We start from the raw sequence: 11,148 nt of genomic DNA, 5'->3' as shown, positions 1-11,148 counted from the left end.
GAGACCCTGGGTCTTGACCCCTCCTTGTGCAACTGGGTACTACAGGGAGGAGGCCTACAGGGAGGCCTACAGGGAGGAGGTGAGGGCCCTCGGAGTGTGGCGTCAGGAAAATAGCCTCACACTCAACGTCAACAAAACAAATGAGATGATTGTGGACTTCAGGAAACAGCAGAGGGAGCTCCCCCCTATCCACATCGACGGGACAGTAGTGGAGAGGGTAGTAAGTTTTAAGTTCCTCGGCGTACACATCACGGACAAACTGAATTGGTCCACCCACACAGACAGCGTTGTGAAGAAGGCGCTGTTTAAATCTAAACAGATCAATTTTAAAATAGGAAAACAACAGTTGAACAGGGAGAAATGTTTACAAAAAAACTATAACAAGAACTCCTTGCCTGCCTGTCTTTGAAAGAGAAATCGAGAGAGAAAGGGGCTGAGAGAGAAGGATGGACAGAGAGGAGCGAGCAGGGCTGGATTGGAGCCAGAGAAGCACGCTACCGCAAGCCAAAACACGCTCCGGGATGGCACAACCAGATCATTTGCTGACGCAACCAGCATTGTAGGATTTCTGAGAGAATGAAAGATGCAAACAAGTCTCGGTGGCGTGCAGATTATCACCCCAATCCTCCTTAGCTCTGATACGTCAACTAGGACAAACATGGAAATAGAAAGAATAGAAAGAGAGAGATTGCTATTATTCATTGGGTAAAAAGGCAGGTAACAACTGACAAATAAAGTTTGTGTTCATCAGGTGTGTGTGTTTGTGTACTTACATGTTGGAGTTTTTCCACTCGAACTCCTTCAGGTCTGCGAGAAAGCGTGTAACATGTGGGTTAATTGGCAATAGCTTTCTCTGAACAACCTTTCGGGTCTTGCGGCTCACTCCTGCTTTCGCTGTGCACTTGGTTCCTTCAGGGGTTTTTCGAACCAGGAACCTGCACAAGCCAGCATAGAATATATTAAATCAGTTGAGGCATTAAAAAAATATATATCATTGCAATGTAACTAACATATACTAAATGTAAGTGTTGGATCAATGAATATTCAACGCTTACCTCTGTATCAGCTCCAAGGTTGCAGAGGTGCTGAAGAGCATAGAGGGCACCAGCAAAGTTGGACTCACTGTCCAAACCACAGACCCCTCTCCCCTCGATCGACACCATCCATTTTGAGGAACCCAATAGAGTATTTCCTGAAATACACAAAAGTAAGGGTGTTCGTGTATACTTAACTAGACATCTCTAGATAGGTACCACAATACTATATATTTCTGTTTCCCCTTAAATCAAATAAATGTATTACCAAGCATGGTCAGCCTTGGTGTGTCTGGAAAAGGAATTTGTGCCTCGACATCAACCCGAGTTGCAGTGACCTAAAATTACAAAACATACATATAAAAAATATTCTAATCATGTGTAATAGTACAGTATAAACACCATTAATCATATAAACACTATTCCTTACTTCTGCCAAGAGGAACAGAGATTTGTCCTTCTCTTTGAAGTGGGTCATCAACAAATGAATGGCAGCAGTGGCTGTTAGACCGTCATTGCCTCTGATGTAACCATCGATTTCATTCAGCAGGCACTGGATCTCTCTTCTCAACTTGGTATTTTGGCTTTTTAAAAAGTTGAAAAGGAAAGGCCACTGTTCCTGGAGGTCACTGATGCTTGGAGGATGACAAGTGTCTCCTATCCATTGTTAATTTATTTTTTTTAAATACAAATAATCACTGATTATTTTACCAACTCGAAAGATCAACGCAACAGACCGACATGTCAACTTGGCTATAGTGTTAGCTAACACAATCCAAACAAGCTAACGTTAGCTAGCTAACTAGTTAACTTAGTAGCTTTGTTAAGAAAACCTGCAGTATGTATATAGAAGTATATAGTAAATGGAATTAGTACATACGTACCTAGCAGCTGCTCAAAAATATTGAAGCGACTTTTCCACGACAATGCTAAATAAAATAGCTTGAGTAGAACAGAAGGCTTACTTTCTCATGAGTCTTCCCTCACAGACCGTTTGGCGCGGAGCATCGCATTAGTGCAAATCAAGTCTGTTCTCATGGTTGTAGATAGGTTCGAATTGCATCGGGAACATTGTTAGCATTTTAGCTTTCCCTAACCTTTACCTAATTATCCTAACCTGCTGCGAAAAGTAACTTCTGCTAGTCAAAACCGGCAGACCTGCCCTGAGAACAGCCTTGGTTTTCAACTATGAGATTTACAGCTCTCTCTCTCTCAATTCAATTCAATTCAAGGGGCTTTATTGGCATGGGAAACATGTGTTAACATTGCCAAAGCAAGTGAGGTAGATATTATACAAAAGTGAAATAAACAATACAAATTAACAGTAAACATTACACATACAGAAGTTTCAAAACAATAAAGACATTACAAATGTTATATTATATATATACAGTGTTGTAACAATGTACAAATGGCTAAAGCACACAAGTTAAAATAAATAAGCATAAATATGGGTTGTATTTACAATGGTGTTTGTTCTTCACTGGTTGCCCTTTTCTTGTGGCAACAGGTCACAAATCTTGCTGCTGTGATGGCACACTGTGGAATTTCTCCCAGTAGATATGGGAGTTTATCAAAATTGGATTTGTTTTCAAATTCTTTGTGGATCTGTGTAATCTGAGGGAAATATGTCTCTCTAATATGGTCATACATTGGGCAGGAGGTTAGGAAGTGCAGCTCAGTTTCCACCTCATTTTGTGGGCAGTGTGCACATAGCCTGTCTTCTCTTGAGAGCCATGTCTGCCTACGGCGGCCTTTCTCAATAGCAAGGCTATGCTCACTGAGTCTGTACATAGTCAAAGCTTTCCTTAAGTTTGGGTCAGTCACAGTGGTCAGGTATTCTGCCACTGTGTACTCTCTGTTTAGGGCCAAATAGCATTCTAGTTTGCTCTGTTTTTTTGTTAATTCTTTCCAATGTGTCAAGTAATTATCTTTTTGTTTTCTCATGATTTGGTTGGGTCTAATTGTGCTGTTGTCCTGGGGCTCTGTGGGGTGTGTTTGTGTTTGTGAACAGAGCCCTAGGACCAGCTTGCTTAGGGGACTCTTCTCCAGGTTCATCTCTCTGTAGGTGATGGCTTTGTTATGGAAGGTTTGGGAATCGCTTCCTTTTAGGTGGTTGTAGAATTTAACGGCTCTTTTCTGGATTTTGATAATTAGTGGGTATCGGCCTAATTCTGCTCTGCATGCATTATTTGGTGTTCTACGTTGTACATGGAGGATATTTTTGCAGAATTCTGCATGCAGAGTCTCAATTTGGTGTTTGTCCCATTTTGTGAAATCTTGGTTGGTGAGCGGACCCCAGACCTCACAACCATAAAGGGCAATGGGCTCTATGACTGATTCAAGTATTTTTAGCCAGATCCTAATTGGTATGTTGAAATTTATGTTCCTTTTGATGGCATAGAAGGCCATTCTTACCTTGTCTCTCAGATCGTTCACAGCTTTGTGGAAGTTACCTGTGGTGCTGATGTTTAGGCCGAGGTATGTATAGTTTTTTCTCTCTCTCTCTCTCTCTCTCTCTCTCTCTCTCTCTCTCTCTCTCTCTCTCTCTCTCTCTCTCACACACACACACACACACACACACACACACACACACCACAGGCAGTTTGGAGCCGCAAACTACAGCAGTGTTCGGGTACTACTGTAAATAAATAGAGCAAGTTAGAGTAATTTTTACCGGAGGCTTACAATTACAGTTAATAACAATATTTTTCAGCATTTTACCCATAATAAAGTGCAATCTACAGCATTAATGCCGTAAAACACATGTAAGGTATTTTACTCTGCATTCTAGGAATACAGCACAATAAAAAAAGTATCATTACCGCCTACTCGGCAATTGAACTGAACTGTACCAGTTGATTGTCATTGCGTTATTGAAAATTGATCCTTGTTCACACCACAGGGCCTACCAAAGCAAGGTTTCTCAAACAACTGTGGGGCGTTTGTTTTGATGGTAAGATGCTAGCTATTCAGTATATTATATTAGTCCTATTTTCTGTTATAACATATGAAAAGGTATTATTATTTCTGTGCTTGCAGCATGTAAAGCACACTATTGTTATTGCTCGTACTTTTTCTTGTTTATTATTCTTGACATTTTTTGTGGATCTACAGTATTTCCTACAGTTTTTACACTACATACACAATTCATACACCAAACTCCTGCAGAGCTGGATGCTGATGTGACATGCTGTGACTTCTTGGGGGGGGGGGGGGGGGGGGGTCTTCTACATTCTGAAATATATTTCTGGGGGGTGGTATTATTATTATTTACTAAAATCATTATTGTTGTTATCATAACTATCAAACTTAACAACCTACTCTTTCTTAACTTACAGTACTCACTAAGGTCTGAAGAAGAGAGGTTGAAAGATCGAAAAAGGCGGCGAAAACAAAATACACTAGAGGTAGGAGGTGTCATATGATGAGTGGCATAGTCTTAAACCAATGTTTAAAGACTTAACCCCCCCCCCCTCCAATATATTTCAGGATGATGTAGAAGACATCCCCCCCCCCCCCAAGAAGTCACAGCATGTCACATCAGCATCCAGCTCTGCAGGATCAGGTACTGTATAGGCTATTAGTTAAAGTAAGGTGTATTCTTGTACACACATCCCTAGAGGTTCCCTTACATTACTTAATGACCACAATCTGTTATCTTTCTAGACGATACTGAAAACAAAATGCACGGCGAACTGGGAGCTGTGAACTGGGTATTTAGTCTACTGTGTAATGCTGAAGGCTTGATGCATGGCAAGATATAATAGTTGGGATGACTTGTTGAGTAGTTATAGATATCACTGAAAACCGCTTTAGTAATAGTGGCTTTTGTTTGCATGGTGGTATTGCGAAACGGGGGTGTAATTTGACTTGATCACCCAAAGAGGCACTACTCTAAATATTTATGCTTCCTTTTTCTTCAAGGAAGCAGATGTTCTTCTTAAGGACACCCGTGGTGCAAACTCCAAACATTTAAAGGCACTGTTTCCCTTCCTAGTGTAATTGGGATGGACGGGGAAGACCACATTACAACCCTTAAAGAGCTACGGTTGTATGATGGCCTGGATGAAGAGGAAAATATTCTCCTCAAGGAATCATTCATGTTCCAGTTACAGAGAGATGAGATGTTCTATGTGGAGGCAGTTGACAACAAGACAATTACTGTCTTTGCCTCTTGAGGAGCAGGAGTGAAGCCATTGTTGAGGAGTGGTCAAACCTTGTTTTGTCTGCTGTGTTAATTGTTTCAATTGTTAATTGTGTTATTTTGACGTAGAAGTCACCCGAGTCTCTGATCTCTTTACTGGAGCTGGTATAACTTAATGTACAAAGCACATTCAGCTTGTCAGTATGTCTATATGGTATAGTCTGTCTCCATTCTCATGAGGAAAGTAAATAGCATTATAAATCAGGACAGTTAGTAACTGTGTGTGTATATATATATGCTCAATTAAATATTATAATTACAAAGTTATAACATTTATCAACACAATTTTAACAGTACATGACATACATAACACGTCTGTTGTTCACTGCAACAATATCAGTAGCTTGTCTCAAATATAGCATGAAGCAAAAAGTGTTACAACACATCTGCTGGTACCACTTTATATATTATTTCTTACAATCTTCAAAAATGAAATACATCTGTATTCAACATGTGCTTTGCGCAAAGGTGTGTGTTTGTATTCAGTGTGTGACTGTCAAACCTCAGATAGACAAAACAAAGGTGGGCGGGGTCAAACATTGAGCCCAGCCCCGAATTGCACACTGCAGTCAGGGGTACTTGGACCTGCGAGAGCTGGTCACAGAGCATGCTCAATAGACCTTTTGCACAACGTAGCAACGCCCACTTCTGCTCAACTTCTTACCTGATACATAGCTTCCTGTCCCGAGCCGATCGCGTCCTGTCAGCCTGATTGTAGCCATACTAGCCTTGAAGTCGCCATTTTATCATTATCTCAGTATATTAATATAATCATATTTCTATAGTGTTTTTATCATTCTTGTTGAAAATTCTGTTTATCTGTTCAGTTAGTGATTTTTGTAATTTGATTGTGTTGTCTTTTTTTGTCTCTTTTGATAGCAAACGTTAGCAACCAGTACCTAGCTAACGTTAGTGCTAACGACGTTAACGTTATTAGTTGATGCGGCATCTTTATTGAAAGTTTGGAAATTAAGAAGATTTCATTAAATCTTCTATTGGGCTTCGACGTCTGAATAAGGGAGCAGTACCTTTGTTATTCCAGTGGAATATTACCATGTCCAAGAGATCCTCATGTCACTGATGGGAAGCATCAACTGCATCTGGGCTGTGGCTTGCCTTCTCACAAAACCAGCAATTAATTGTGGGCCTCTTGTGAAGGCATGTGCCAAGGAGCTACTACTGCAAAGCATCTTTCCTTTTTTTTGCTGTGACCATCCACATTGTCTAACAACCTGTTGTCTATTTATTGATAATGAACACCTCTGCTTATACTCCAAACAAAATGTTATAAAGAGTTTTTATTTACAGTGACAAGAGAACAGAAAAATGTAACTGAATTATTTTTTATTAATTAATTGCACATACAGATTTGTTGGTTTGTTTCTCTTTCATTAATTGAAAGATAAAGGAGCCTGTCCCTTGTTATTTAGTCTTTCCTGCCTAAGAACTTTTGCATGTACACATAAGTAGTACCAGTAACCCTTCTCTCTAATTAGTGAGAACACCACTGGGTCTCTATGTATTCTCTCACCTGAAGAGACTATGTGAAGCTGGTCTTCTTCACTGAACATAAATGTGCAGCCTTGAAAGTTGCTCTCCAGTCTGTAGCCATCCAGGGGCAGTGAAGGGAATGGTGGTGTCTCCTTATGGTGAACTATGTGTCACGTTGTGATTGGAGGCTGCTGGTAAGACAGGAGGCTCCCCACCTGTACCTTTCCAAAGTGGGAGTCGACTAAAAGCTTTTCAGCAGACATCCCCATGCTGCAGATCAATGGCTTGGATAGAGGGACAAAGTTATTGTATGCCTCTTCTATCTGGAGAACAGAGGTCAGGGAGCATTCCAAGAATGGCGCTGTAGAGTGTACTTCTGCATAGCAGCCGCTGTGGTTAGCCAATCTAAACAATGTACTTGAAACCACCTGAAATGAAATAATTTTATATAGTCAAAGCGTAATCGGATATGACCAGCTACTACCTACTATACTGGCCATTAGGGAATACTCACCTAATCCCTCCTTCTGCCATGCGATTTTTGGTGGGCTTGGTGATGGTCATTTTGCCTATGGGCCCAGGTTGCTGACCCTGTAAAAAACAGTACAAGGGCACAATTCTAAATCTAATCATGAGACAATTTAAGTTTTCATTAAATAATTTATTAGCAATATGATGTGATTATAACCATATGATGTTATGATGGTATGTGGTACAGCTATTAAAATGTACCATAGTCCTTGGCTTATGCCACTGCTGCTTGGCCTCTGTGCAGCTGTGCACATGTGGGACGACTGGTGTTCCTATATTGGAATAGTGTGCAGACTGGAATAGTAATGCAACTATGTGGTTGCATAATACAGTGCCAGCAACACATGAACAGTGATGTTGTGTCATTGTTACTGGCTCAGAGGGCTTCAGTACAACCTACGTGGGGATATAAAAATAAAATGATTAGACTATAAAATCACAACATGTGTCACGACCAGCAAACAGAAGTGACTGGCACAACATGCAACAGCCACCAAATTCATTACAGCAATATAGATTTAAACTTTTCTATTAAAGGTATATGTCCTTGTTTAAATTTAATATAATGCGTCCAACATAACAGAGCTTACATAAACAGCAAGGAAGACAACTTAACAATTACTACACTAAGAACAGTTTCATAGACACGGGTTAAGCCTAGTCCTAGACTATGCATTGCCTCTTAATGCAGATCTCCATTGACTAGATGTCACGTTCGTCGTAACATTGAAGAGAGGAGGACCAAGGCGCAGCGTGAAATGAATACATATTTAATAAACGAAGACGAAGAACACTTGACAAACTATACAAAACAACAAACAAACGTGAAGCTATATAACAAATAGTGCTGACACTAAACACTACACATAGACAATCACCCACGAACTACCTAATGAATATGGCTGTTCAGTCTAGGTGTATGCACATTTGTGGCCTGCTGGAGGTCATTTTGCAGGGCGCTGGCAGTGCACCTCCTTGCACAAAGGCGGAGGTAGCGGTCCTGCTGCTGGGTTGTTGCCCTCCTACGGCCTCCTCCACGTCTCCTGATGTACTGGCCTGTCTCCTGGTAGGGCCTCCATGCTCTGGACACTACGCTGACAGACACAGCAAACCTTTTTGCCACAGTTCGCATTGATGTGCCATCCTGGATGAACTGCGCTACCTGAGCCACTTGTGTGGGTTGTAGACTCCGTCTCATGCTACCACTAGAGTGAGAGCACCGCCAGCATTCAAAAGTGACCAAAACATCAGCCAGGAAGCATAGGAACTGAGAAGTGGTCTGTGGTCACCACCTGCAGAATCACTCCTGTTTTGGGGGGTGTCTTGCTAATTGCCTATAATTTCCACCTTTTGTCTATTCCATTTGCACAACAGCATGTGAAATTTATTGTCAATCAGTGTTGCTTCCTAAGTGGACAGTTTGATTTCACAGAAGTGTGATTGACTTGGAGTTACATTGTGTTGTTTAAGTGTTCCCTTTATTTTTTTGAGCAGTGTATGTTCTCAAGTTCAGGACTGTAGCGTCGTTGGTTTCGTTCTGTTTATTGTTTTTGTTCGTGTTTAAAAGTATTAAAATAAATATGGATAAATACCACGCTGCGTTTTGGTCCGATCCTTGCTCCTCCACAGACGAGGAGGATTACGACGTTCGTTACAGAATCACCCACCAAACCAGGACCAAGCAGTGTGGTAAAAAGCAGCAGCAGCGATGTCAAGACTCCTGGACGTGGGAGGAAATCCTAGACGGGAGAGGACCCTGGGCACAGCCAGGGGAATATCGCCGCCCCAAGGCAGAGCTGGAGGCAGCGAAAGCAGAGAGGCGGCGTTTTGAGGAGCTAGCTCGGCAGCAGAATGAGGATCCTGGTTACACTAACTGGGAGGAAATAGACAGGTGGTCGGTCGACCCAGGGAGAGTGCCGGAGCCCGCCTGGGATTTTATGGAGCAATGTGCGGAGGGATACCGGCGAATGGAGGCAGCACGACGACGCGGTAGGAAGCCTGTGAGTCAGCCCAAAACATTTCTTGGGGGGGGGGGGGGGGGGTCACAAGGGAGTGTGGCGAAGTCAGGTAGGAAACCTGCGCCAACTCCCCGAGCTTACCGTGGAGCGCGAAAGTACGGGCAGACACCGTGTTATGCGGTAGAGCGCATGGTGTATCCTGTACGTGTGCATAGCCCGGTGCGGGTTATTCCACCTCCCCGCACTGGCAGGGCTAGATTGAGTATTGAGCCGGATGTCATGAAGCCGTCCCAACGCATCTGGCCTCCAGTGCGTCTCCTCGGGCCGGCATACATGGCACCAGCCTTACGCATGGTGTCCCCGGTTCGCCTACACAGCCCAGTGCGGGTTATTCCACCTCCCCGCATTGGTCGGGCTACGGGGAGCATACAACCAGGTAAGGTTGGGCAGGCTCAGTGCTCAAGGGAGCCAGTACGCCTGCACGGTCCAGTATTTCCGGCGCCACCTCCCCAGCCCAGTACCACCAGTGCCTACACCACGCACCAGGCTTCCAGTGTGTCTCCAGAGCCCTGTTCCTCCTCCACGCACTCGCCCTATGGTGCGTGTCTCCAGCCCGGTACCACCAGTTCCGGCACCACGCACCAAGCCTCCTGTGCGTCTCCAGAGTCCTGTGCGTCCTGTTGCTGCTCCCCGCACTAGCCCTGAAATGCGTGTCCCCAGCCCGGTACCACCAGTGCCGGCACCACGCACTAGGCCTAATGTGCGCCTCAGCAGGTCAGAGTCGGCCGTCTCCCCAACGCCGCCTGCACTGCTCGTCTGCCCAGCGCCGTCTGAGTTGCCTGCCTGCCCAGCGCCGTCTGAGCCATCCGTCTGCCCAGCGCCGTCTGAGCCATCCGTCTGCCCAGCGCCATCTGAGCCATCCGTCTGCCCAGCGCCATCTGAGCCATCCGTCTGCCCAGCGCCATCTGAGCCATCCGTCTGCCCAGCGCCATCTGAGCCATCCGTCTGTCCCGAGCCGTTAGAGCCGCCCGTCTGTCCCGAGCCGTCAGAGCCGTTCGTCAGTCAGGAGCCGTCAGAGCCGCCAGCCAGCCATGAGCAGCCAGTCGCCAGCCAGCCATGAGCAGCCAGAGTCGCCAGCCAGCCATGAGCAGCCAGAGTTGCCAGCCAGCCATGAGCAGCCAGAGTCGCCAGCCAGCCATGAGCAGCCAGAGTCGCCAGCCAGCCATGAGCAGCCAGAGTCGCCAGCCAGCCATGAGCAGCCAGAGTCGCCAGCCAGCCATGAGCAGCCAAAGTCGCCAGCCAGCCATGAGCAGCCAGAGTCTTCAGCCAGCCATGAGCAGCCAGAGTCGCCAGCCAGCCATGAGCAGCCATAGCCTACCGCCAGCCAGCCAGGATCTTCCAGAGCCTACCGCCAGCCAGGATCTTCCAGAGCCTACCGCCAGCCAGGATCTTCCAGAGCCGCCAGCCAGCCAGGATCTTCCAGAGCCGCCAGCCAGCCAGGATCTACCAGAGACACCAAAGCTGGTATTGACAATGGTGGAGTGGGGGTCACGTCCCGCACCCGAGTCGCCGCCATAGGAAGGCCCACCCCAGACCCTCCCCTTCTGTGTTAGGTTTTGCGGCCGGAGTCCGCACCTTTGGGGGGGGGGGGGGGGGGGGGGGCCTTAGTATTCTTTGTTTTCTTTATTATTTTAGTTAGGTCAGGGTGTGACATGGGGAATGTATGTGTTTTTGGATTGTCTAGGGGTTTGTATGTTAAATGGGTCAGTGTCTTGTCTAGGTGTTTGTATGTCTATGGCTGCCTAGATTGGTTCTCAATTAGAGGCAGCTGTGGTTCATTGTCTCTGATTGAGAGCCATATTTAAGGCAGCCATAGGCATTGGGTTTGGTGGGTAATTGTCTATGTCATTGTGTAGTGTTTAGTGTC

General features: G+C 44.9%; 1 long non-coding RNA gene across 1 annotated transcript; it reads right to left on the bottom strand.

The window, feature by feature from the left end:
* Window positions 1–6,519: 6,519 nt before the first annotated feature.
* Window positions 6,520–9,279, bottom strand: LOC129865256 (uncharacterized). The gene is made up of 3 exons (XR_008761337.1): window positions 7,465–9,279; window positions 7,247–7,323; window positions 6,520–7,160 (listed from the first exon to the last, which is right to left on the bottom strand). It is a non-coding gene; the product is annotated as an uncharacterized LOC129865256 (long non-coding RNA).
* Window positions 9,280–11,148: the final 1,869 nt, after the last annotated feature.

The sequence above is a fragment of the Salvelinus fontinalis genome, chromosome 11 (genome assembly GCF_029448725.1).
Source record: "Salvelinus fontinalis isolate EN_2023a chromosome 11, ASM2944872v1, whole genome shotgun sequence".
NCBI classification, from domain to species: Eukaryota; Metazoa; Chordata; class Actinopteri; order Salmoniformes; family Salmonidae; genus Salvelinus; species Salvelinus fontinalis.
The sequence above is the reverse complement of the archived record's forward strand: the minus strand, read 5'-3'. Positions and strand labels throughout refer to the sequence as shown.